Below are 27853 nucleotides of genomic sequence, written 5' to 3' on the forward strand. Positions count from 1 at the left end.
CCTTGCCAAAAGCCGCGAATGCCGTCCGGACGTCCTCGTCGGCAACACCGTACAGCAGCCAGTGAAGCCTTAGCTTCACCTGTTGATCCTTTGGGTCAACGATGACGCACCGTCGTCCCTTCACTTGGAGTTCCTTGAGGTCCAGAAGCCTTTTTGTGGCACTCGCATCACTGAAGGTCACTGCCCAGACGTGGTTGATCTGGTACGCCCCTATGCATACCACATCAGGCAGCAAGCCCGTCGGCAGAAGGGCGTCCCGGAAATCTTCCACCTTGTACGGTCTCGCACGTACATCACCGTGCAAAAAGACGGTATTAATCACCAATTGACCTTTGGGCAGTTGCGGCAAAATAAAGGCATAATCCTTGTCGTCGTTTAGCCTGTTTCCACGGCCTAAAGTGGCCGCTGTCGCTGCTCCACTGGAGCCCATGACTCTGCTGACCGCTCAGCTCGGCTGCCGGAAGCAGAATGAACTGAGCTATTTCGGTGGTACGAGTAACGAAATGAGGCGCTACGCGATGACTGGGTTCCCACGAACCGCCGTCTAACGTACCCGCAAAACGTAAACATCTTTAAAGAAGATTCGCTCCCCCATTTGCTGTACACTACGCACGCTTCTAATAATGTTAAACAGTGGCGTATCGCAGAAGTAACAGAAAAGCTCACAATGCTGTCTGAATTGCCATTTGTATGGTTATGATCAACGGCTAAAAAAAGGCACTATGCATATGCCGAAACCCGGGATCGAACCAGGCACCTTTAGATCTTCAGTCTAAGGCTCTCCCAACTGAGCTATTTCGCGTTTTTTTTTTTTTTATTTATTACCGGTTTTATCGTAGAACGTGCAGTTTCCACACATTACAGTATCACAATTGCAATACAAAAACAAAGGAAAGAAAAGAGTCACACCGTACAACAAAGCCGTCTGTCCCTATTGGACAGGCGTTGTCAACTTAAAATTCCTTCATGGCTGTCAGAGGTTCTAGCCTCCACAGCCATTCCGGAACACATTGTTGCGTTTTCTGTATTTCTATGAATCGCGACATACATTCTCTGAAATAAACGCGAGCGGGCCTAGCGTCAGGATCACAATAGTACCCTGCCATCCGAGCCCGCCATATACAGTGGAGAGCGTTCAACATAATGAAATCATATGGAACCCCGTCATCATCCTTAATTGTCAGATACCTTATCCCTTGGGGGTCCACCGGTAACTCTTTTTTCAGGGTTCGCTTTAAGACGTCCCAGAAAAAGAAGCCCTCCCAACATTCCAAGAAAACGTGATCTATGGTTTCCTGCTTTTTGCAGATCAAGCAATGCGTTCCCCATGGTACGATACAACCTCGCTCTTCCATGAAAGTCTTCACTGAGAGCGTACCGGTGTGAAGCTTAAAAAAAAACGTTTTTACCCCTGGTGGCACCTCCATGCGTTTTACGCGTTTAAGTACATCAAGTCCTGGCCCTCCACTGTAAATGGCTCTGTATAACGGCACAGGGAAAACAATATCGCACACATTTTTATACAATCTTTTCCTTTTAACATCGCAAAGGTAATCCATTGAAAATCGAACAGAAAGAAATCTTACGCTGTCGGCCACTTCCTTAAAGAAGCCACGAAGTGATCCGGTAACGCATGCCGTACTAACAACATGTGTCGGCAAAGCGCCGCTCAACCTGAGCTGGCATACTGTGCGCAGAAAAGGATGGCGCACATCGCGAAAAAACAAGAATCGGTTTACTAGTTGTCTAACAAAAAGATGAACCAAACCCACACCCCCGTCCTTCACTCTTCTAAACAAATTTGTTCGGCTGCACCTTTCCCATGTTGACCCCCAGATGAAAACAGCAAACACTCTGTGCAGCCTTTGCACATTTGCTCTCGAGCAATACAACGCTTGCATGACATAATATAACTTCGTGACAAAAAACATATTACAGACTGTCGCCCTTGCAAAAATAGACAGCTTCACATCCTTCCATCTGTCCACCTTTTCTTTCATTTCATCGGCTTGGCTCCTCCAATATTCATCGCTACTATTGTAGCTATTGAGAGGAACGCCCAAATACCTCGTCGGCGTTTTGACCCAGTTGAGGTTCGCGAAGTTGTCCGGTGCAGACTCCCATTTCCCGTGCCACAGGCCTAGGGATTTGCCCCAATTTATTCTACTACCCGTGACATCACAGAAATGTTTCACTGCCGATACTGTTTCCGTTACACTTGGTTTGTCTGTGCAACACACTGCAATGTCATCTGCATATGCGAGCAGCTTCACCTCTGTCGCTGCTAATCTGAAACCACGTATTTTGTCATTTCCGTTAATTACTACACACATTGCTTCTATGTATATGGCAAATAACAGCGGACTGAGGGGACAGCCTTGGCGTACTGAACGCATGATGTTAATGGGGGCCCCCAGAGACTTATTGACAATTAATCTTGTTGTGCAATTCTGGTACGCCAAGGCCACGCCCTCCCTGATGATGGAACCGACATTAACATGATCCAAGATGGCAAACAAAATAACGTGAGCGACACAATCGAACGCTTTCTCCAAATCGAGCTGAAGAACTGCAACGCCACCATCGGTGACGTCACAGCACTCGAGCACGCACCGCATCTGATGGATGTTCGAAAAAATGGACCGTCCCTTGATGCCGCAAGTTTGGTGGTCTCCGACAATTTCCTTGATGACGCCTTGAAGTCTCGCAGCTAAAATCTTCATAAAGATCTTGTAATCAATGTTTGTTAGTGATATCGGTCTATAGGATGACACGAATCTGAGTTTGTCTGTTTGATCACTCTTAGGGATTAGTATTGTGTGCGCTTTTCCAAAAGATGGGGGCAATAATTTCTTCTCGTACGCGTCATTGAATACGTCTGCTAGCAATGGGGCCATTTCTCTATTGAAAGCCTTATATAACCCCGCACAGAGTCCATCAGGCCCAGGCGACTTGCCCGAGTTCAAATCGCCGATTGCCTTTTCAACTTCGTTCTCGGTAATGTTGCCTTCCAATCGTTCTTTAGCGTCATCTCCCAGTCTCGGCATCCGCTGAAGAAAATCGGCTTTGAAACTCTACATTCGCTGCCTGAAATGCAAAGAGCGACTGGTAGTACTGACAGAAGGCGCGTCCTATGCTTTCGTTGTCGTCAACAACAACCCCGTTCATTAAAATCTTATCCACATGGTTTCGCCGTCCGTGCGCCTTCTCGAGTCCAAGCGCCCTTTTTGTGGGCGTCTCCCCCGCCGCTAATACATCTGCTCGTGCACGCACGATGGCACCTTGATACCGTTCTTTATCGAACTGTTCAAGCTTTTCCTTGACGCTCCGCACATCGTCTTTGTACTGACCAGGCTCTCTGCACTCCAGCGTTATCAGCTGCTGAAGTAGTGTTCGCAAAGCCTTTTCTTTATATTCCCTCTCAAATTTGAGGCAGCTTGACCTTTCTAAGGCTTTCATTTTAACTTTTTGTTTGAAACATTCCCACTTTTCAGCTATTGTTTCAGCTTCATCTTTGCGTATTTCATTAATGGCATTCCGTACTGCCTTTACAAAAGATTCATCATTTAATAACGAGGCATTCATTTTCCACATCTCCCAATTCAACGCATGTTTCCGTTTCCCTATACCGACATTACATATTACGAGACAGTGATCTGAGAACGATACGGGTAATACAGAATAACCGTGGCATCTTGGAATCGTATCCAGCGAAATGTAGATTCGGTCCAATCGCGCATGGCTACTGCCCTGAAAACGTGTAAATGTCACGTCACGCCCCCCTTCCAGACAATCAAAAACGTCATCTAGTTCATTTTCACTAATTAGTTTTGACAAGACTTCACTGCTTCTGTCACGCACACCGGCATTATTGGCTCTGTCACTAGCGCTCATTACACAATTGAAGTCTCCTAAGAGCATAACGCGCTTATCGCATCGCACATACTGCGAAAGGTTCGAAAAGAAACGGGCACGCTCTTCTACTGAATTGGGCGCATATACGCATATGACACGGTACTGAAACTCGCACAAAACAATATCGCAAAAAACAATCCTTCCAGATTGACAAGAAAAGGTACTTTGAATCTGCAGTCCAGGCAGTTTCTTCACAAAAAGAATGCACCCCCCAGCCGTGCCTAACGCATGGCTTACCACCGCAAAATACCTAGACGTGAAACGGCGCACCATGCTCCCGGTCTCCTCCTCCCCGTCAACCTTAGTTTCCTGGACGGCTAGTACGTCGACGTCGTGGTCAGTGACCAACCGTAGGACTTGACTTTGCCTACGACTAGCCGCCAACCCTCTCACGTTTAAAGTGGCAATATTAAGGGACGGTATCTGAGCCATGTTGAGCTAAAGAGAAAAGTAGGCCCGGAGCATGGTGCTTACCGTTCACGACTAGCCCTCGGCTAGCCGCCTCCGGGACCTCCCGGTTTCCCGGCGTTGTTTGTGGGCGGCACTTTGTCCGCAGGCTTTCTCTCAGGTGGGACATTCGGCTTTGGTTTCAAGCTCGTGCGCCTCCCAAGAGGTGTCTTTGTCGGCGGCCCATCGCTGGTGCTGGTCGCGCCGTCGTTGCGGTCCTTAGTCTGGTCATGGGGGCGCTTGACTGGCGCCCCAAGAGTCGAAGTCCGGTCGCCGTCGAGGACGGCCTCCTCCTGCTGCATTGCCGTCGCATCGTTGTCGGGCGGGTCCTCACTACTGCTCCGGGTAGGCTGGCCCTCAGCGGTCACGCCCTGCACCGTCCCACTCGGCTTCACGGTAGTCTCAGCCACCCTGCTGTCTACGGCCAAACTCGTCGTTCCACTGGCTGTCGCTGTCGGGACCGTGTCTAGAGTTCCTTTAGCAGCGTCCTCCGCCTCGGCCACGTCCATGACGTGCTCTGCCGCAACGTCACAAGTTACTGGGCCTGTTACGGTGGCATAAGATCTTACGCAGTCAGCGTCGACGTGGCCGAAACGTCTGCATAGAGAACAGCGGGGGACTCTGCACTCACGGCGGACGTGTCCCGTGCCGTGGCAGCGCAGGCACTGCATTGGTCGACCGGGCACGACGACCAAGGCCAACTCTCCGCCGACGCGGATCTGATGGGGCAGATCCTCCACTTTCATGCCGCTTTTCAATTTCAAAATGACGGTCCTGGTGGTTGAGGTCTTCGCTCCCATGCCTTCGACGCGCCACCGCTCCCGGCTCACCTCCTCCACCTTGCCGAAAGCCGCGAATGCCGTCCGGACGTCCTCGTCGGCAACACCGTACAGCAGCCAGTGAAGCCTTAGCTTCACCTGTTGATCCTTTGGGTCAACGATGACGCACCGTCGTCCCTTCACTTGGAGTTCCTTGAGGTCCAGAAGCCTTTTTGTGGCACTCGCATCACTGAAGGTCACTGCCCAGACGTGGTTGATCTGGTACGCCCCTATGCATACCACATCAGGCAGCAAGCCCGTCGGCAGAAGGGCGTCCCGGAAATCTTCCACCTTGTACGGTCTCGCACGTACATCACCGTGCAAAAAGACGGTATTAATCACCAATTGACCTTTGGGCAGTTGCGGCAAAATAAAGGCATAATCCTTGTCGTCGTTTAGCCTGTTTCCACGGCCTAAAGTGGCCGCTGTCGCTGCTCCACTGGAGCCCATGACTCTGCTGACCGCTCAGCTCGGCTGCCGGAAGCAGAATGAACTGAGCTATTTCGGTGGTACGAGTAACGAAATGATGAGGCGCTACGCGATGACTGGGTTCCCACGAACCGCCGTCTAACGTACCCGCAAAACGTAAACATCTTTAAAGAAGATTCGCTCCCCCATTTGCTGTACACTACGCACGCTTCTAATAATGTTAAACAGTGGCGTATCGCAGAAGTAACAGAAAAGCTCACAATGCTGTCTGAATTGCCATTTGTATGGTTATGATCAACGGCTAAAAAAAGGCACTATGCATATGCCGAAACCCGGGATCGAACCAGGCACCTTTAGATCTTCAGTCTAACGCTCTCCCAACTGAGCTATTTCGCGTTTGTTTTTTTTTTATTTATTACCGGTTTTATCGCAGAACGTGCAGTTTCCACACATTACAGTATCACAATTGCAATACAAAAACAAAGGAAAGAAAAGAGTCACACCGTACAACAAAGCCGTCTGTCCCTATTGGACAGGCGTTGTCAACTTAAAATTCCTTCATGGCTGTCAGAGGTTCTAGCCTCCACAGCCATTCCGGAACACATTGTTGCGTTTTCTGTATTTCTATGAATCGCGACATACATTCTCTGAAATAAACGCGAGCGGGCCTAGCGTCAGGATCACAATAGTACCCTGCCATCCGAGCCCGCCATATACAGTGGAGAGCGTTCAACATAATGAAATCATATGGAACCCCGTCATCATCCTTAATTGTCAGATACCTTATCCCTTGGGGGTCCACCGGTAACTCTTTTTTCAGGGTTCGCTTTAAGACGTCCCAGAAAAAGAAGCCCTCCCAACATTCCAAGAAAACGTGATCTATGGTTTCCTGCTTTTTGCAGATCAAGCAATGCGTTCCCCATGGTACGATACAACCTCGCTCTTCCATGAAAGTCTTCACTGAGAGCGTACCGGTGTGAAGCTTAAAAAAAAACGTTTTTACCCCTGGTGGCACCTCCATGCGTTTTACGCGTTTAAGTACATCAAGTCCTGGCCCTCCACTGTAAATGGCTCTGTATAACGGCACAGGGAAAACAATATCGCACACATTTTTATACAATCTTTTCCTTTTAACATCGCAAAGGTAATCCATTGAAAATCGAACAGAAAGAAATCTTACGCTGTCGGCCACTTCCTTAAAGAAGCCACGAAGTGATCCGGTAACGCATGCCGTACTAACAACATGTGTCGGCAAAGCGCCGCTCAACCTGAGCTGGCATACTGTGCGCAGAAAAGGATGGCGCACATCGCGAAAAAACAAGAATCGGTTTACTAGTTGTCTAACAAAAAGATGAACCAAACCCACACCCCCGTCCTTCACTCTTCTAAACAAATTTGTTCGGCTGCACCTTTCCCATGTTGACCCCCAGATGAAAACAGCAAACACTCTGTGCAGCCTTTGCACATTTGCTCTCGAGCAATACAACGCTTGCATGACATAATATAACTTCGTGACAAAAAACATATTACAGACTGTCGCCCTTGCAAAAATAGACAGCTTCACATCCTTCCATCTGTCCACCTTTTCTTTCATTTCATCGGCTTGGCTCCTCCAATATTCATCGCTACTATTGTAGCTATTGAGAGGAACGCCCAAATACCTCGTCGGCGTTTTGACCCAGTTGAGGTTCGCGAAGTTGTCCGGTGCAGACTCCCATTTCCCGTGCCACAGGCCTAGGGATTTGCCCCAATTTATTCTACTACCCGTGACATCACAGAAATGTTTCACTGCCGATACTGTTTCCGTTACACTTGGTTTGTCTGTGCAACACACTGCAATGTCATCTGCATATGCGAGCAGCTTCACCTCTGTCGCTGCTAATCTGAAACCACGTATTTTGTCATTTCCGTTAATTACTACACACATTGCTTCTATGTATATGGCAAATAACAGCGGACTGAGGGGACAGCCTTGGCGTACTGAACGCATGATGTTAATGGGGGCCCCCAGAGACTTATTGACAATTAATCTTGTTGTGCAATTCTGGTACGCCAAGGCCACGCCCTCCCTGATGATGGAACCGACATTAACATGATCCAAGATGGCAAACAAAATAACGTGAGCGACACAATCGAACGCTTTCTCCAAATCGAGCTGAAGAACTGCAACGCCACCATCGGTGACGTCACAGCACTCGAGCACGCACCGCATCTGATGGATGTTCGAAAAAATGGACCGTCCCTTGATGCCGCAAGTTTGGTGGTCTCCGACAATTTCCTTGATGACGCCTTGAAGTCTCGCAGCTAAAATCTTCATAAAGATCTTGTAATCAATGTTTGTTAGTGATATCGGTCTATAGGATGACACGAATCTGAGTTTGTCTGTTTGATCACTCTTAGGGATTAGTATTGTGTGCGCTTTTCCAAAAGATGGGGGCAATAATTTCTTCTCGTACGCGTCATTGAATACGTCTGCTAGCAATGGGGCCATTTCTCTATTGAAAGCCTTATATAACCCCGCACAGAGTCCATCAGGCCCAGGCGACTTGCCCGAGTTCAAATCGCCGATTGCCTTTTCAACTTCGTTCTCGGTAATGTTGCCTTCCAATCGTTCTTTAGCGTCATCTCCCAGTCTCGGCATCCGCTGAAGAAAATCGGCTTTGAAACTCTCTACATTCGCTGCCTGAAATGCAAAGAGCGACTGGTAGTACTGACAGAAGGCGCGTCCTATGCTTTCGTTGTCGTCAACAACAACCCCGTTCATTAAAATCTTATCCACATGGTTTCGCCGTCCGTGCGCCTTCTCGAGTCCAAGCGCCCTTTTTGTGGGCGTCTCCCCCGCCGCTAATACATCTGCTCGTGCACGCACGATGGCACCTTGATACCGTTCTTTATCGAACTGTTCAAGCTTTTCCTTGACGCTCCGCACATCGTCTTTGTACTGACCAGGCTCTCTGCACTCCAGCGTTATCAGCTGCTGAAGTAGTGTTCGCAAAGCCTTTTCTTTATATTCCCTCTCAAATTTGAGGCAGCTTGACCTTTCTAAGGCTTTCATTTTAACTTTTTGTTTGAAACATTCCCACTTTTCAGCTATTGTTTCAGCTTCATCTTTGCGTATTTCATTAATGGCATTCCGTACTGCCTTTACAAAAGATTCATCATTTAATAACGAGGCATTCATTTTCCACATCTCCCAATTCAACGCATGTTTCCGTTTCCCTATACCGACATTACATATTACGAGACAGTGATCTGAGAACGATACGGGTAATACAGAATAACCGTGGCATCTTGGAATCGTATCCAGCGAAATGTAGATTCGGTCCAATCGCGCATGGCTACTGCCCTGAAAACGTGTAAATGTCACGTCACGCCCCCCTTCCAGACAATCAAAAACGTCATCTAGTTCATTTTCACTAATTAGTTTTGACAAGACTTCACTGCTTCTGTCACGCACACCGGCATTATTGGCTCTGTCACTAGCGCTCATTACACAATTGAAGTCTCCTAAGAGCATAACGCGCTTATCGCATCGCACATACTGCGAAAGGTTCGAAAAGAAACGGGCACGCTCTTCTACTGAATTGGGCGCATATACGCATATGACACGGTACTGAAACTCGCACAAAACAATATCGCAAAAAACAATCCTTCCAGATTGACAAGAAAAGGTACTTTGAATCTGCAGTCCAGGCAGTTTCTTCACAAAAAGAATGCACCCCCCAGCCGTGCCTAACGCATGGCTTACCACCGCAAAATACCTAGACGTGAAACGGCGCACCATGCTCCCGGTCTCCTCCTCCCCGTCAACCTTAGTTTCCTGGACGGCTAGTACGTCGACGTCGTGGTCAGTGACCAACCGTAGGACTTGACTTTGCCTACGACTAGCCGCCAACCCTCTCACGTTTAAAGTGGCAATATTAAGGGACGGTATCTGAGCCATGTTGAGCTAAAGAGAAAAGTAGGCCCGGAGCATGGTGCTTACCGTTCACGACTAGCCCTCGGCTAGCCGCCTCCGGGACCTCCCGGTTTCCCGGCGTTGTTTGTGGGCGGCACTTTGTCCGCAGGCTTTCTCTCAGGTGGGACATTCGGCTTTGGTTTCAAGCTCGTGCGCCTCCCAAGAGGTGTCTTTGTCGGCGGCCCATCGCTGGTGCTGGTCGCGCCGTCGTTGCGGTCCTTAGTCTGGTCATGGGGGCGCTTGACTGGCGCCCCAAGAGTCGAAGTCCGGTCGCCGTCGAGGACGGCCTCCTCCTGCTGCATTGCCGTCGCATCGTTGTCGGGCGGGTCCTCACTACTGCTCCGGGTAGGCTGGCCCTCAGCGGTCACGCCCTGCACCGTCCCACTCGGCTTCACGGTAGTCTCAGCCACCCTGCTGTCTACGGCCAAACTCGTCGTTCCACTGGCTGTCGCTGTCGGGACCGTGTCTAGAGTTCCTTTAGCAGCGTCCTCCGCCTCGGCCACGTCCATGACGTGCTCTGCCGCAACGTCACAAGTTACTGGGCCTGTTACGGTGGCATAAGATCTTACGCAGTCAGCGTCGACGTGGCCGAAACGTCTGCATAGAGAACAGCGGGGGACTCTGCACTCACGGCGGACGTGTCCCGTGCCGTGGCAGCGCAGGCACTGCATTGGTCGACCGGGCACGACGACCAAGGCCAACTCTCCGCCGACGCGGATCTGATGGGGCAGATCCTCCACTTTCATGCCGCTTTTCAATTTCAAAATGACGGTCCTGGTGGTTGAGGTCTTCGCTCCCATGCCTTCGACGCGCCACCGCTCCCGGCTCACCTCCTCCACCTTGCCGAAAGCCGCGAATGCCGTCCGGACGTCCTCGTCGGCAACACCGTACAGCAGCCAGTGAAGCCTTAGCTTCACCTGTTGATCCTTTGGGTCAACGATGACGCACCGTCGTCCCTTCACTTGGAGTTCCTTGAGGTCCAGAAGCCTTTTTGTGGCACTCGCATCACTGAAGGTCACTGCCCAGACGTGGTTGATCTGGTACGCCCCTATGCATACCACATCAGGCAGCAAGCCCGTCGGCAGAAGGGCGTCCCGGAAATCTTCCACCTTGTACGGTCTCGCACGTACATCACCGTGCAAAAAGACGGTATTAATCACCAATTGACCTTTGGGCAGTTGCGGCAAAATAAAGGCATAATCCTTGTCGTCGTTTAGCCTGTTTCCACGGCCTAAAGTGGCCGCTGTCGCTGCTCCACTGGAGCCCATGACTCTGCTGACCGCTCAGCTCGGCTGCCGGAAGCAGAATGAACTGAGCTATTTCGGTGGTACGAGTAACGAAATGATGAGGCGCTACGCGATGACTGGGTTCCCACGAACCGCCGTCTAACGTACCCGCAAAACGTAAACATCTTTAAAGAAGATTCGCTCCCCCATTTGCTGTACACTACGCACGCTTCTAATAATGTTAAACAGTGGCGTATCGCAGAAGTAACAGAAAAGCTCACAATGCTGTCTGAATTGCCATTTGTATGGTTATGATCAACGGCTAAAAAAAGGCACTATGCATATGCCGAAACCCGGGATCGAACCAGGCACCTTTAGATCTTCAGTCTAACGCTCTCCCAACTGAGCTATTTCGCGTTTGTTTTTTTTTTATTTATTACCGGTTTTATCGCAGAACGTGCAGTTTCCACACATTACAGTATCACAATTGCAATACAAAAACAAAGGAAAGAAAAGAGTCACACCGTACAACAAAGCCGTCTGTCCCTATTGGACAGGCGTTGTCAACTTAAAATTCCTTCATGGCTGTCAGAGGTTCTAGCCTCCACAGCCATTCCGGAACACATTGTTGCGTTTTCTGTATTTCTATGAATCGCGACATACATTCTCTGAAATAAACGCGAGCGGGCCTAGCGTCAGGATCACAATAGTACCCTGCCATCCGAGCCCGCCATATACAGTGGAGAGCGTTCAACATAATGAAATCATATGGAACCCCGTCATCATCCTTAATTGTCAGATACCTTATCCCTTGGGGGTCCACCGGTAACTCTTTTTTCAGGGTTCGCTTTAAGACGTCCCAGAAAAAGAAGCCCTCCCAACATTCCAAGAAAACGTGATCTATGGTTTCCTGCTTTTTGCAGATCAAGCAATGCGTTCCCCATGGTACGATACAACCTCGCTCTTCCATGAAAGTCTTCACTGAGAGCGTACCGGTGTGAAGCTTAAAAAAAAACGTTTTTACCCCTGGTGGCACCTCCATGCGTTTTACGCGTTTAAGTACATCAAGTCCTGGCCCTCCACTGTAAATGGCTCTGTATAACGGCACAGGGAAAACAATATCGCACACATTTTTATACAATCTTTTCCTTTTAACATCGCAAAGGTAATCCATTGAAAATCGAACAGAAAGAAATCTTACGCTGTCGGCCACTTCCTTAAAGAAGCCACGAAGTGATCCGGTAACGCATGCCGTACTAACAACATGTGTCGGCAAAGCGCCGCTCAACCTGAGCTGGCATACTGTGCGCAGAAAAGGATGGCGCACATCGCGAAAAAACAAGAATCGGTTTACTAGTTGTCTAACAAAAAGATGAACCAAACCCACACCCCCGTCCTTCACTCTTCTAAACAAATTTGTTCGGCTGCACCTTTCCCATGTTGACCCCCAGATGAAAACAGCAAACACTCTGTGCAGCCTTTGCACATTTGCTCTCGAGCAATACAACGCTTGCATGACATAATATAACTTCGTGACAAAAAACATATTACAGACTGTCGCCCTTGCAAAAATAGACAGCTTCACATCCTTCCATCTGTCCACCTTTTCTTTCATTTCATCGGCTTGGCTCCTCCAATATTCATCGCTACTATTGTAGCTATTGAGAGGAACGCCCAAATACCTCGTCGGCGTTTTGACCCAGTTGAGGTTCGCGAAGTTGTCCGGTGCAGACTCCCATTTCCCGTGCCACAGGCCTAGGGATTTGCCCCAATTTATTCTACTACCCGTGACATCACAGAAATGTTTCACTGCCGATACTGTTTCCGTTACACTTGGTTTGTCTGTGCAACACACTGCAATGTCATCTGCATATGCGAGCAGCTTCACCTCTGTCGCTGCTAATCTGAAACCACGTATTTTGTCATTTCCGTTAATTACTACACACATTGCTTCTATGTATATGGCAAATAACAGCGGACTGAGGGGACAGCCTTGGCGTACTGAACGCATGATGTTAATGGGGGCCCCCAGAGACTTATTGACAATTAATCTTGTTGTGCAATTCTGGTACGCCAAGGCCACGCCCTCCCTGATGATGGAACCGACATTAACATGATCCAAGATGGCAAACAAAATAACGTGAGCGACACAATCGAACGCTTTCTCCAAATCGAGCTGAAGAACTGCAACGCCACCATCGGTGACGTCACAGCACTCGAGCACGCACCGCATCTGATGGATGTTCGAAAAAATGGACCGTCCCTTGATGCCGCAAGTTTGGTGGTCTCCGACAATTTCCTTGATGACGCCTTGAAGTCTCGCAGCTAAAATCTTCATAAAGATCTTGTAATCAATGTTTGTTAGTGATATCGGTCTATAGGATGACACGAATCTGAGTTTGTCTGTTTGATCACTCTTAGGGATTAGTATTGTGTGCGCTTTTCCAAAAGATGGGGGCAATAATTTCTTCTCGTACGCGTCATTGAATACGTCTGCTAGCAATGGGGCCATTTCTCTATTGAAAGCCTTATATAACCCCGCACAGAGTCCATCAGGCCCAGGCGACTTGCCCGAGTTCAAATCGCCGATTGCCTTTTCAACTTCGTTCTCGGTAATGTTGCCTTCCAATCGTTCTTTAGCGTCATCTCCCAGTCTCGGCATCCGCTGAAGAAAATCGGCTTTGAAACTCTCTACATTCGCTGCCTGAAATGCAAAGAGCGACTGGTAGTACTGACAGAAGGCGCGTCCTATGCTTTCGTTGTCGTCAACAACAACCCCGTTCATTAAAATCTTATCCACATGGTTTCGCCGTCCGTGCGCCTTCTCGAGTCCAAGCGCCCTTTTTGTGGGCGTCTCCCCCGCCGCTAATACATCTGCTCGTGCACGCACGATGGCACCTTGATACCGTTCTTTATCGAACTGTTCAAGCTTTTCCTTGACGCTCCGCACATCGTCTTTGTACTGACCAGGCTCTCTGCACTCCAGCGTTATCAGCTGCTGAAGTAGTGTTCGCAAAGCCTTTTCTTTATATTCCCTCTCAAATTTGAGGCAGCTTGACCTTTCTAAGGCTTTCATTTTAACTTTTTGTTTGAAACATTCCCACTTTTCAGCTATTGTTTCAGCTTCATCTTTGCGTATTTCATTAATGGCATTCCGTACTGCCTTTACAAAAGATTCATCATTTAATAACGAGGCATTCATTTTCCACATCTCCCAATTCAACGCATGTTTCCGTTTCCCTATACCGACATTACATATTACGAGACAGTGATCTGAGAACGATACGGGTAATACAGAATAACCGTGGCATCTTGGAATCGTATCCAGCGAAATGTAGATTCGGTCCAATCGCGCATGGCTACTGCCCTGAAAACGTGTAAATGTCACGTCACGCCCCCCTTCCAGACAATCAAAAACGTCATCTAGTTCATTTTCACTAATTAGTTTTGACAAGACTTCACTGCTTCTGTCACGCACACCGGCATTATTGGCTCTGTCACTAGCGCTCATTACACAATTGAAGTCTCCTAAGAGCATAACGCGCTTATCGCATCGCACATACTGCGAAAGGTTCGAAAAGAAACGGGCACGCTCTTCTACTGAATTGGGCGCATATACGCATATGACACGGTACTGAAACTCGCACAAAACAATATCGCAAAAAACAATCCTTCCAGATTGACAAGAAAAGGTACTTTGAATCTGCAGTCCAGGCAGTTTCTTCACAAAAAGAATGCACCCCCCAGCCGTGCCTAACGCATGGCTTACCACCGCAAAATACCTAGACGTGAAACGGCGCACCATGCTCCCGGTCTCCTCCTCCCCGTCAACCTTAGTTTCCTGGACGGCTAGTACGTCGACGTCGTGGTCAGTGACCAACCGTAGGACTTGACTTTGCCTACGACTAGCCGCCAACCCTCTCACGTTTAAAGTGGCAATATTAAGGGACGGTATCTGAGCCATGTTGAGCTAAAGAGAAAAGTAGGCCCGGAGCATGGTGCTTACCGTTCACGACTAGCCCTCGGCTAGCCGCCTCCGGGACCTCCCGGTTTCCCGGCGTTGTTTGTGGGCGGCACTTTGTCCGCAGGCTTTCTCTCAGGTGGGACATTCGGCTTTGGTTTCAAGCTCGTGCGCCTCCCAAGAGGTGTCTTTGTCGGCGGCCCATCGCTGGTGCTGGTCGCGCCGTCGTTGCGGTCCTTAGTCTGGTCATGGGGGCGCTTGACTGGCGCCCCAAGAGTCGAAGTCCGGTCGCCGTCGAGGACGGCCTCCTCCTGCTGCATTGCCGTCGCATCGTTGTCGGGCGGGTCCTCACTACTGCTCCGGGTAGGCTGGCCCTCAGCGGTCACGCCCTGCACCGTCCCACTCGGCTTCACGGTAGTCTCAGCCACCCTGCTGTCTACGGCCAAACTCGTCGTTCCACTGGCTGTCGCTGTCGGGACCGTGTCTAGAGTTCCTTTAGCAGCGTCCTCCGCCTCGGCCACGTCCATGACGTGCTCTGCCGCAACGTCACAAGTTACTGGGCCTGTTACGGTGGCATAAGATCTTACGCAGTCAGCGTCGACGTGGCCGAAACGTCTGCATAGAGAACAGCGGGGGACTCTGCACTCACGGCGGACGTGTCCCGTGCCGTGGCAGCGCAGGCACTGCATTGGTCGACCGGGCACGACGACCAAGGCCAACTCTCCGCCGACGCGGATCTGATGGGGCAGATCCTCCACTTTCATGCCGCTTTTCAATTTCAAAATGACGGTCCTGGTGGTTGAGGTCTTCGCTCCCATGCCTTCGACGCGCCACCGCTCCCGGCTCACCTCCTCCACCTTGCCGAAAGCCGCGAATGCCGTCCGGACGTCCTCGTCGGCAACACCGTACAGCAGCCAGTGAAGCCTTAGCTTCACCTGTTGATCCTTTGGGTCAACGATGACGCACCGTCGTCCCTTCACTTGGAGTTCCTTGAGGTCCAGAAGCCTTTTTGTGGCACTCGCATCACTGAAGGTCACTGCCCAGACGTGGTTGATCTGGTACGCCCCTATGCATACCACATCAGGCAGCAAGCCCGTCGGCAGAAGGGCGTCCCGGAAATCTTCCACCTTGTACGGTCTCGCACGTACATCACCGTGCAAAAAGACGGTATTAATCACCAATTGACCTTTGGGCAGTTGCGGCAAAATAAAGGCATAATCCTTGTCGTCGTTTAGCCTGTTTCCACGGCCTAAAGTGGCCGCTGTCGCTGCTCCACTGGAGCCCATGACTCTGCTGACCGCTCAGCTCGGCTGCCGGAAGCAGAATGAACTGAGCTATTTCGGTGGTACGAGTAACGAAATGATGAGGCGCTACGCGATGACTGGGTTCCCACGAACCGCCGTCTAACGCACCCGCAGAAAGTAAACTTCTTTTAAAAAGATTCGCTCCCCCATTTGCTGTACACTACGCACGCTTCTATTATTGTTAAACAGTGGCGTATCGCAGAAGTAACAGAAAAGCTCACAATGCTGTCTGAATTGCCATTTGTATGGTTATGATCAACGGCTAAAAAAAAGGCACTATGCATATGCCGAAACCCGGGATCGAACCAGGGACCTTTAGATCTTCAGTCTAACGCTCTCCCAACTGAGCTATTTCGGCGGTACGAGTAACAAAATGATGAGGCGCTACGCGATGACTGGGTTCCCACGAACCGTCGTCTAACGTACCCGCAGAAAGTAAACTTCTCTTGAAAAGATTCGATCCCCCCCATTTGCTGTTCGCTGCGCACGCTTCTAATAATGTTAAACAGTGGCGTGTCACGGCAGTGACAGAAAAGCTCACAATGCTGTCTGAATTACCATTTGTATCTTTATGATCAACAGCTAAGAAAAAGAAAACGCACTACGAATATGCTGAAACCCGGGACCTTTTGCTGTACGCTCTCCCAACTGAGCTATTTGGGCGGTAGGAGTAACGAAATGATGAGGCGCTACGCGATGACTGGGTTCCCACGAACCGCCGTCTAACGTACCCGCAGAAAGTAAACTTCTTTTAAAAAGATTCGCTCCCCCCATTTGCTGTTCGCTACGCACGCTTCTATTAATGTTAAACAGTGGCGTATCACGGCAGTAAAAGATAAGCTCACAATGCTGCCTGAATTGCCATTTGTATCTTTATGATCAACGGCTAAGAAAGAAAAAACGCACTACGAATATGCTGAAACCCGGGACCTTTTGTTGCACGCTCTCCCAACTGAGCTATTTCGGCGGTACGAGTAACGAAATGATGAGGCGCTACGCGATGACTGGGTTCCCACGAACCGCCGTCTAACGTACCCGCAGAAAGTAAACTTCTTTTAAAAAGATTCGCTGCCCCCCATTTGCTGTTCGCTACGCACGCTTCTATTAATGTTAAACAGTGGCGTATCACGGCAGTAACAGATAAGCTCACAATGCCGTCTGAATTGCCATTTGTATCTTTATGATCGACGGCTAAGAAAGAAAAAACGCACTACGAATATGCTGAAACCCGGGACCTTTTGTTGCACCCTCTCCCAACTGAGCTATTTCGGCGGTACGAGTAACAAAATGATGAGGCGCTACGCGATGACTGGGTTCCCACGAACCGCCGTCTAACGTACCCGCAGAAAGTAAACTTCTTTTAAAAAGATTCGCTCCCCCATTTGCTGTACACTACGCACGCTTCTAATAATGTTAAACAGTGGCGTACCGCAGAAGTAACAGAAAAGCTCACAAGCTGTCTGAATTGCCATTTGTATGGTTATGATCAACGGCTAAAAAAAAGGCACTGTGCATATGCCGAAACCCGGGATCGAACCAGGGACCTTTAGATCTTCAGTCTGACGCTCTCCCAACTGAGCTATTTCGGCGGTACGAGTAACGAAATGATGAGGCGCTACGCGATGACTGGGTTCCCACGAACCGCCGTCTAACGTACCCGCAGAAAGTAAACTTTTTTAAAAAGATTCGCTCCTCACCATTTGCTGTTCGCTACGCACGCTTCTATTAATGTTAAACAGTGGCGTATCACGGCAGTAACAGAAAAGCTCACAACGCTGTCTGAATTGCCATTTGTATCTTTATGATCAACGGCTAAGAAAAAAAAACGCACTACGAATATGCTGAAACCCGGGACCTTTTGTTGTACGCTCTCCCAACTGAGCTATTTCGGCGGTACGAGTAACGAAATGATGAGGCGCTACGGGATGACTGGGTTCCCACGAACCGCCGTCTAACGTACCCGCAGAAAGTAAACTTCTTTTAAAAAGATTCGCTCCGCCATTTGCTGTACACTACGCACGCTCCTATTAATGTTAAACAGTGGCCTGTCGCAGAAGTAGCAGAAAAGCTCACAATGCTGTCTGAATTGCCATTTGTATGGTTATGATCAACGGCTAAAAAAAGGCACTATTCATATGCCGAAACCCGGGATCGAACCAGGGACCTTTAGATCTTCAGTCTAACGCTCTCCCAACTGAGCTATTTCGGCGGTACGAGTAACGAAATGATGAGGCGCTACGCGATGACTGGGTTCCCACGAACCGCCGTCTAACGTACCCGCAGAAAGTAAACTTCTTTTAAAAAGATTCGCTCCCCCCATTTGCCGTTCGCTACGCACGCTTCTATTAATGCTAAACAGTGGCGTATCGCGGAAGTAACAGAAAAGCTCACAATGCTGTCTGAATTGCCATTTGTATCTTTATGATGAACGGCTAAGAAAAAAAAAACGCAATACGAATATGCTGAAACCCGGGACCTTTTTTGTACGCTCTCCCAACTGAGCTATTTCTGCGGTACGGGTAACGAAATGATGAGGCGCTACGCGATGACTGGGTTCCCACGAACCGCCGTCTAACGTACCCGCAGAAAGTAAACTTCTTTTAAAAAGATTCCATCCCCCCCATTTGCTGTTCGCTACGCACGCTTCTAATAATGTTAAACAGTGGCGTGTCACGGCAGTAACAGAAAAGCTCACAATGCTGTCTGAATTGCCATTTGTATTGTTATGATCAACGGCTAAGGAAAAAAAAACGCAATACGAATATGCTGAAACCCGGGACCTTTTGTTGTACGCTCTCCCAACTGAGCTATTTCGGCGGTACGAGTAACGAAATGATGAGGCGCTACGCGATGACTGGGTTCCCACGAACCGCCGTCTAACGTACCCGCAGAAAGTAAACTTCTTTTAAAAAGATTCGCTCCCCCCATTTGCCGTTCGCTACGCACGCTTCTATTAATGTTAAACTGTGGCTTATCACGGCAGTAACAGAAAAGCTCACAATGCTATCTGAATCGCCATTTGTATCTTTATGATCAACGGCTAAGAAAAAAAAACGCACTGCGAATATGCTGAAACGCGGGACCTTTTGTTGTACGCTCTCCCAACTGAGCTATTTCGGAGGTACGAGTAACGAAATGATGAGGCGCTACGCGATGACTGGGTTCCCACGAACCGCCGTCTAACGTACCCGCAGAAAGTAAACTTCTTTTATAAAGATTCGCTCCCCCCATTTGCCGTTCGCTACGCACGCTTCTATTAATGTTAAACTGTGGCGTATCACGGCAGTAACAGAAAAGCTCACAATGCTGTCTGAATCGCCATTTGTATCTTTATGATCAACGGCTAAGAAAAAAAAACGCACTACGAATATGCTGAAACCCGGGACCTTTTGTTGTACGCTCTCCCAACTGAGCTATTTCGGAGGTACGAGTAACGAAATGATGAGGCGCTACGCGATGACTGGGTTCCCACGAACCGCCGTCTAACGTACCCACAGCAAGTAAACTTCTTTTAAAAAGATTCGCTCCCCCGATTTGCCGTTCGCTACGCACGCTTCTATTAATGCTAAACAGTGGCGTATCGCGGAAGTAACAGAAAAGCTCACAATGCTGTCTGAATTGCCATTTGTATCTTTATGATCAACGGCTAAGAAAAAAAAATGCACTACGAATATGCTGAAACCCGGGACCTTTAGTTGTACGCTCTCCCAACTGAGCTATTTCGGCGCTACGAGTAACGAAATGATGAGGCGCTACGCGATGACTGGGTTCCCACGAACCGCCGTCTAACGTACCCGCAGAAAGTAAACTTCTTCTAAAAAGATTCGCTCCCCTATTTGCTGTACACTACGCACGTTTCTATTAATGTTAAACAGTGGCGTGTCGCAGAAGTAACAGAAAAGCTCACAATGCTGTCTGAATTGCCATTTGTATGGTTATGATCAACGGCTAAAAAAAAGGCACTATGCATATGCCGAAACCCGGGATCGAACCAGGGACCTTTAGATCTTCAGTTTAACGCTCTCCCAACTGAGCTATTTCGGCGGTACGAGTAACGAAATGATGAGGCGCTACGCGATGACTGGGTTCCCACGAACCGCCGTCTAACGTACCCGCAGAAAGTAAGCTTCTTTAAAGAAGATTCGCTGCCCCATTTGCTGTACACTACGCACGCTTCTAATAATGTTAAACAGTGGCGTATCGCAGAAGTAACAGAAAAGCTCACAATGCTGTCTGAATTGCCATTTGTATGGTTATGATCAACGGCTAAAAAAAAGGCACTATGCATATGCCGAAACCCGGGATCGAACCAGGGACCTTTAGATCTTCAGTTTTTTTTTTTTTTTATTTATTACCGGTTTTTTCGCAGAACGTGCAGTTTCCACACATTACAGTATCACAATTGCAATACAACCAAAAAGGAAAGAAAAGAGTCACACCATACAACAAAGCCGTCTGTCCCTATTGGACAGGCGTTGTCAACTTAAAATTCCTTCATGGCTGTCAGAGGTTCTAGCCTCCACAGCCATTCCGGAACACATTGTTGCATTTTCTGTATTTCTATGAATCGCGACATACATTCTCTGAAATAAACGCGAGCGGGCCTAGCGTCAGGATCACAATAGTACCCTGCCATACGAGCCCGCCATATACTGTGGAGAGCGTTTAACATAATGAAATCATATGGAACCCCGTCATCATCCTTAATTGTCAGATACCTTATCCCTTGGGGGTCCACCGGTAACTCTTTTTTCAGGGTTCGCTTTAAGACGTCCCAGAAAAAGAAGCCCTCCCAACATTCCAAGAAAACGTGATCTATGGTTTCCTGCTTTTTGCAGATCAAGCAATGCGTTCCCCATGGTACGATACAACCTCGCTCTTCCATGAAAGTCTTCACTGAGAGCGTACCGGTGTGAAGCTTAAAAAAAAACGTTTTTACCCCTGGTGGCACCTCCATGCGTTTTACGCGTTTAAGTACATCAAGTCCTGGCCCTCCACTGTAAATGGCTCTGTATAACGGCACTGGGAAAACAATGTCGCACACATCTTTATACAATCTTTTCCTTTTAACATCGCAAAGGTAATCCATTGAAAATCGAACAGAAAGAAATCTTACGCTGTCGGCCACTTCCTTAAAGAAGCCACGAAGTGATCCGGTAACGCATGCCGTACTAACAACATGTGTCGGCAAAGCGCCGCTCAACCTGAGCTGGCATACTGTGCGCAGAAAAGGATGGCGCACATCGCGAAAAAACAAGAATCGGTTGACTAGTTGTCTAACAAAAAGATGAACCAAACCCACACCGCCGTCTTTCACTCTTCTAAACAAATTGGTTCGGCTGCACCTTTCCCATGTTGACCCCCAGATGAAAACAGCAAACACTCTGTGCAGCCTTTGCACATTTGCTCTCGAGCAATACAACGCTTGCATGACATAATATAACTTCGTGACAAAAAACATATTACAGACTGTCGCCCTTGCAAAAATTGACAGCTTCACATCCTTCCATCTGTCCGCCTTTTCTTTCATTTCATTGGCTTGGCTCCTCCAATATTCATCGCTACTATTGTAGCTATTGAGACGAACGCCCAGATACCTCGTCGGCGTTTTTACCCAGTTGAGGTTCGCGAAGTTGTCCGGTGCAGACTCCCATTTCCCGTGCCACAGGCCTAGGGATTTGCCCCAATTTATTCTACTACCCGTGACATCACAGAAATGTTTCACTGCCGATACTGTTTCCGTTACACTTGGTTTGTCTGTGCAACACACTGCAATGTCATCTGCATATGCGAGCAGCTTCACCTCTGTCGCTGCTAATCTGAAACCACGTATTTTGTCATTTCCGTTAATTACTACACACATTGCTTCTATGTATATGACAAATAACAGCGGACTGAGGGGACAGCCTTGGCGTACTGAACGCATGATGTTAATGGGGGCCCCCAGAGTCTTATTGACAATTAATCTTGTTGTGCAATTCTGGTACGCCAAGGCCACGCCCTCCCTGATGATGGAACCGACATTAACATGATCCAAGATGGCAAACAAAATAACGTGAGCAACACAATCGAACGCTTTCTCCAAATCGAGCTGAAGAACTGCAACGCCACCATCGGTGACGTCACAGCACTCGAGCACGCTCCGCATCTGATGGATGTTCGAAAAAAATGGACCGCCCCTTGATGCCGCAAGTTTGGTGGTCTCCGACAATTTCCTTGATGACACCTTGAAGTCTCGCAGCTAAAATCTTCATAAAGATCTTGTAATCAATGTTTGTTAGTGATATCGGTCTATAGGATGACACGGATCTGAGTTTGTCTGTTTGATCACTCTTCGGGATTAGTATTGTGTGCGCTTTTCCAAAAGATGGGGGCAATAATTTCTTCTCGTACGCGTCATTGAATACGTCTGCTAACAATGGGGCCAGTTCTCTTTTGAAAGCCTTATATAACCCCGCACAGAGTCCATCAGGCCCAGGCGACTTGCCCGAGTTCAAATCGCCGATTGCCTTTTCAACTTCATTCTCGGTAATGTTGCCTTCCAATCGTTCTTTAACGTCATCTCCCAGTCTCGGCATCCGTTGAAGAAAATCTGCTTTGAAACTCTCTACATTCGCTGCCTGAAATCCAAAGAGCGCCTGGTAGTACTGACAGAAGGCGCGTCCTATGCTTTCGTTGTCGTCAACAAGAACCCCGTTCATTAAAATCTTATCCACATGGTTTCGCCGTCCGTGCGCCTTCTCGAGTCCAAGCGCCCTTTTTGTGGGCGTCTCCCCCGCCGCTAATACATCTGCTCGTGCACGCACGATGGCACCTTGATACCGTTCTTTATCGAACAGTTCAAGCTTTTCCTTGACGCTCCGCACATCGTCTTTGTACAGACCAGGCTCTCTGCACTCCAGCGTTATCAGCTGCTGAAGTAGTGTTCGCAAACCGTTTTCTTTATATTCCCTCTCAAATTTTAGGCAGCTTGACCTTTCTAAGGCTTTCATTTTAACTTTTTGTTTGAAACATTCCCACTTTTCAGCTATTGTTTCAGCTTCATCTTTGCGTATTTCATTAATGGCATTCCGTACTGCCTTTACAAAAGATTCATCATTTAATAATGAGGCATTCATTTTCCACATCTCCCAATTAAACGCATGTTTCCGTTTCCCTATACCGACATTACATATTACGAGACAATGATCTGAGAACGATACGGGTACTACAGAATAACCGTGGCATCTTGGAATTGTATCCAGCGAAATGTAGATTCGGTCCAACCGCGCATGGCTACTGCCCTGAAAACGTGTAAATGTCACGTCACGCCCCCCTTCCAGACAATCAAACACGTCATCTAGTTCATTTTCATTAATTAGTTTTGACAAGACTTCACTGCTTCTGTCACGCACACCGGCATTATTGGCTCTGTCACTAGCGCTCATTACACAATTGAAGTCTCCTAAAAGCATAACGCGCTTATCGCATCGAACATACTGCGAAAGGTTCGAAAAGAAACGGGCACGCTCTTCTACTGAATTGGGCGCATATACGCATATGACACGGTACTGAAACTCGCACAAAACAATATCGCAAAAAACAATCCTTCCAGATGGACAAGAAAAGGTACTTTGAATCTGCAGTTCAGGCAGTTTCTTCACAAAAAGAATGCACCCCCCAGCCGTGCCTAACGCATGGCTTACCACCGCAAAATACCTAGACGTGAAACGGCGCACCATGCTCCCGGTCTCCTCCTCCCCGTCAACCTTGGTTTCCTGGACGGCTAGTACGTCGACGTCGTGGTCAGTGACCAACCGTAGGACTTGACTTTGCCTACGACTAGCCGCCAACCCTCTCACGTTTAAAGTGGCAATATTAAGGGACGGTATCTGAGCCATGTTGAGCTAAAGAGAAAAGTAGGCCCGGAGCATGGTGCTTACCGTTCACGACTAGCCCTCGGCTAGCCGCCTCCGGGACCTCCCGGTTTCCCGGCGTTGTTTGTGGGCGGCCCTTTGTCCGCAGGCTTTCTCTCAGGGGGGACATTCGGCTTTGGTTTTAAGCTCGTGCGCCTCCCAAGAGGTGTCTTTGTCGGCGGCCCTTCGCTGGTGCTGGTCGCGCCGTCGTTGCGGTCCTTAGTCTGGTCATGGGGGCGCTTGACTGGCGCACCAAGAGTCGAAGTCCGGTCGCCGTCGAGGACGGCCTCCTCCTGCTGCATTGCCGTCGCATCGTTGTCGGGCGGGTCCTCGCTACTGCTCCGCGTAGGCTGGCCCTCAGCGGTCGCGCCTTGCACCGTCTCACTCGGCTTCACGGTAGTCTCAGCCACCCTGCTGTCTACGGCCAAACTCGTCGTTCCACTGGCTGTCGCTGTCGGGACCGTGTCTAGAGTTCCTTTAGCAGCGTCCTCCGCCTCGGCCACGTCCATGACGTGCTCTGCCGCAACGTCACAAGTTACTGGGCCTGTTACGGTGGCATAAGATCTTACGCAGTCAGCGTCGACGTGGCCGAAACGTCTGCATAGAGAACAGCGGGGGACTCTGCACTCACGGCGGACGTGTCCCGTGCAGTGGCAGCGCAGGCACTGCATTGGTCGACCGGGCACGACGACCAAGGCCAACTCTCCGCCGACGCGGATCTGATGGGGCAGATCCTCCACTTTCATGCCGCTTTTCAATTTCAATATGACGGTCCTGGTGGTTGAGGTCTTCGCTCCCATGCCTTCGACGCGCCACCGCTCCCGGCTCACCTCCTCCACCTTGCCGAAAGCCGCGAATGCCGTCCGGACGTCCTCGTCAGCAACACCGTGCAGCAGCCAGTGAAGCCTTAGCTTCACCTGTTGATCCTGGGGGTCAACGATGACGCACCGTCGTCCCTTCACTTGGAGTTCCTTGAGGTCCAGAAGCCTTTTTGTGGCACTCGCATCACTCAAGGTCACTGCCCAGACGTGGTTGATCTGGTACGCCCCTATGCATACCACGTCAGGCAGCAAGCCCGTCGGCAGAAGGGCGTCCCGGAAATCTTCCACCTTGTACGGTCTCGCACGTACATCACCGTGCAAAAAGACGGTATTAATCACCAATTGACCTTTGGGCAGTTGCGGCAAAATAAAGGCATAATCCTTGTCGTCGTTTAGCCTGTTTCCGCGGCCTAAAGTGGCCGCTGTCGCTGCTCCACTGGAGCCCATGACTCTGCTGACCGCTCAGCTCGGCTGCCGGAAGCAAAAAGCGCCTTTTGATCTTCAGTCTAACGCTCTCCCAACTGAGCTATTTCGGCGGTACGAGTAACGAAATGATGAGGCGCTACGCGATGACTGGGTTCCCACGAACCGCCGTCTAACGTACCCGCAGAAAGTAAACTTCTTTTAAAAAGATTCGCTCCCCCCATTTGCCGTTCGCTACGCACGCTTCTATTAATGCTAAACAGTGGCGTATCGCGGAAGTAACAGAAAAGCTCACAATGCTGTCTGAATTGCCATTTGTATCTTTATGATGAACGGCTAAGAAAAAAAAAAACGCAATACGAATATGCTGAAACCCGGGACCTTTTTTGTACGCTCTCCCAACTGAGCTATTTCTGCGGTACGGGTAACGAAATGATGAGGCGCTACGCGATGACTGGGTTCCCACGAACCGCCGTCTAACGTACCCGCAGAAAGTAAACTTCTTTTAAAAAGATTCCATCCCCCCCATTTGCTGTTCGCTACGCACGCTTCTAATAATGTTAAACAGTGGCGTGTCACGGCAGTAACAGAAAAGCTCACAATGCTGTCTGAATTGCCATTTGTATTGTTATGATCAACGGCTAAGGAAAAAAAAACGCAATACGAATATGCTGAAACCCGGGACCTTTTGTTGTACGCTCTCCCAACTGAGCTATTTCGGCGGTACGAGTAACGAAATGATGAGGCGCTACGCGATGACTGGGTTCCCACGAACCGCCGTCTAACGTACCCGCAGAAAGTAAACTTCTTTTAAAAAGATTCGCTCCCCCCATTTGCCGTTCGCTACGCACGCTTCTATTAATGTTAAACTGTGGCGTATCACGGCAGTAACAGAAAAGCTCACAATGCTGTCTGAATCGCCATTTGTATCTTTATGATCAACGGCTAAGAAAAAAAAACGCACTACGAATATGCTGAAACCCGGGACCTTTTGTTGTACGCTCTCCCAACTGAGCTATTTCGGAGGTACGAGTAACGAAATGATGAGGCGCTACGCGATGACTGGGTTCCCACGAACCGCCGTCTAACGTACCCACAGCAAGTAAACTTCTTTTAAAAAGATTCGCTCCCCCGACTTGCCGTTCGCTACGCACGCTTCTATTAATGCTAAACAGTGGCGTATCGCGGAAGTAACAGAAAAGCTCACAATGCTGTCTGAATTGCCATTTGTATCTTTATGATCAACGGCTAAGAAAAAAAAATGCACTACGAATATGCTGAAACCCGGGACCTTTAGTTGTACGCTCTCCCAACTGAGCTATTTCGGCGGTACGAGTAACGAAATGATGAGGCGCTACGCGATGACTGGGTTCCCACGAACCGCCGTCTAACGTACCCGCAGAAAGTAAACTTCTTCTAAAAAGATTCGCTCCCCTATTTGCTGTACACTACGCACGCTTCTATTAATGTTAAACAGTGGCGTGTCGCAGAAGTAACAGAAAAGCTCACAATGCTGTCTGAATTGCCATTTGTATAATTATGATCAACGGCTAAAAAAAAGGCACTATGCATATGCCGAAACCCGGGACCGAACCAGGGACCTTTAGATCTTCAGTCTAACGCTCTCCCAACTGAGCTATTTCGGCGGTACGAGTAACGAAATGATGAGGCGCTACGCGATGACTGGGTTCCCACGAACCGCCGTCTAACGTACCCGCAGAAAGTAAGCTTCTTTAAAGAAGATTCGCTGCCCCATTTGCTGTACACTACGCACGCTTCTAATAATGTTAAACAGTGGCGTATCGCAGAAGTAACAGAAAAGCTCACAATGCTGTCTGAATTGCCATTTGTATGGTTATGATCAACGGCTAAAAAAAAGGCACTATGCATATGCCGAAACCCGGGATCGAACCAGGGACCTTTAGATCTTCAGTCTAACGCTCTCCCAACTGAGCTATTTCGGCGGCACGAGTAACGAAATGATGAGGCGCTACGCGATGACTGGGTTCCCACGAACCGCCGTCTAACGTACCCGCAGAAAGTAAACTTCTTTTAAAAAGATTCGCTCCCCCCATTTGCCGTTCGCTACGCACGCTTCAATTAATGCTAAACAGTGGCGTATCGCGGAAGTAACAGAAAAGCTCACAATGCTGTCTGAATTGCCATTTGTATCTTTATGATGAACGGCTAAGAAAAAAAAAAACGCAATACGAATATGCTGAAACCCGGGACCTTTTTTGTACGCTCTCCCAACTGAGCTATTTCTGCGGTACGGGTAACGAAATGATGAGGCGCTACGCGATGACTGGGTTCCCACGAACCGCCGTCTAACGTACCCGCAGAAAGTAAACTTCTTTTAAAAAGATTCCATCCCCCCCATTTGCTGTTCGCTACCCACGCTTCTAATAATGTTAAACAGTGGCGTGTCACGGCAGTAACAGAAAAGCTCACAATGCTGTCTGAATTGCCATTTGTATTGTTATGATCAACGGCTAAGGAAAAAAAAACGCAATACGAATATGCTGAAACCCGGGACCTTTTGTTGTACGCTCTCCCAACTGAGCTATTTCGGCGGTACGAGTAACGAAATGATGAGGCGCTACGCGATGACTGGGTTCCCACGAACCGCCGTCTAACGTACCCGCAGAAAGTAAAC

At 48.9% G+C, this 27853-nt stretch overlaps 9 non-coding genes across 9 annotated transcripts; all 9 read right to left on the reverse strand.

The window, feature by feature from the left end:
• Positions 1 to 729: 729 nt before the first annotated feature.
• TRNAF-GAA (transfer RNA phenylalanine (anticodon GAA)) lies at positions 730 to 801 on the reverse strand. The gene has a single exon. It is a non-coding gene; the product is annotated as a tRNA-Phe (tRNA).
• A 5131-nt stretch (positions 802 to 5932) lies between these two features.
• Positions 5933 to 6004, reverse strand: TRNAF-GAA (transfer RNA alanine (anticodon AGC)). The gene has a single exon. It is a non-coding gene; the product is annotated as a tRNA-Phe (tRNA).
• Positions 6005 to 11137: 5133 nt separating this feature from the next.
• Positions 11138 to 11209, reverse strand: TRNAF-GAA (transfer RNA phenylalanine (anticodon GAA)). The gene has a single exon. It is a non-coding gene; the product is annotated as a tRNA-Phe (tRNA).
• Positions 11210 to 16343: 5134 nt separating this feature from the next.
• On the reverse strand, positions 16344 to 16416 carry TRNAF-GAA (transfer RNA phenylalanine (anticodon GAA)). The gene has a single exon. It is a non-coding gene; the product is annotated as a tRNA-Phe (tRNA).
• A 1158-nt stretch (positions 16417 to 17574) lies between these two features.
• Positions 17575 to 17647, reverse strand: TRNAF-GAA (transfer RNA phenylalanine (anticodon GAA)). Its single transcript has one exon. It is a non-coding gene; the product is annotated as a tRNA-Phe (tRNA).
• Positions 17648 to 18194: 547 nt separating this feature from the next.
• Positions 18195 to 18267, reverse strand: TRNAF-GAA (transfer RNA phenylalanine (anticodon GAA)). The gene has a single exon. It is a non-coding gene; the product is annotated as a tRNA-Phe (tRNA).
• Positions 18268 to 20029: 1762 nt separating this feature from the next.
• TRNAF-GAA (transfer RNA phenylalanine (anticodon GAA)) lies at positions 20030 to 20102 on the reverse strand. The gene has a single exon. It is a non-coding gene; the product is annotated as a tRNA-Phe (tRNA).
• A 6668-nt stretch (positions 20103 to 26770) lies between these two features.
• Positions 26771 to 26843, reverse strand: TRNAF-GAA (transfer RNA phenylalanine (anticodon GAA)). The gene has a single exon. It is a non-coding gene; the product is annotated as a tRNA-Phe (tRNA).
• Positions 26844 to 27088: 245 nt separating this feature from the next.
• Positions 27089 to 27161, reverse strand: TRNAF-GAA (transfer RNA phenylalanine (anticodon GAA)). The gene has a single exon. It is a non-coding gene; the product is annotated as a tRNA-Phe (tRNA).
• Between the last annotated feature and the right edge of the window lie 692 nt (positions 27162 to 27853).

Source organism: Dermacentor andersoni, chromosome 1 (assembly GCF_023375885.2).
Source record: "Dermacentor andersoni chromosome 1, qqDerAnde1_hic_scaffold, whole genome shotgun sequence".
NCBI classification, from domain to species: Eukaryota; Metazoa; Arthropoda; class Arachnida; order Ixodida; family Ixodidae; genus Dermacentor; species Dermacentor andersoni.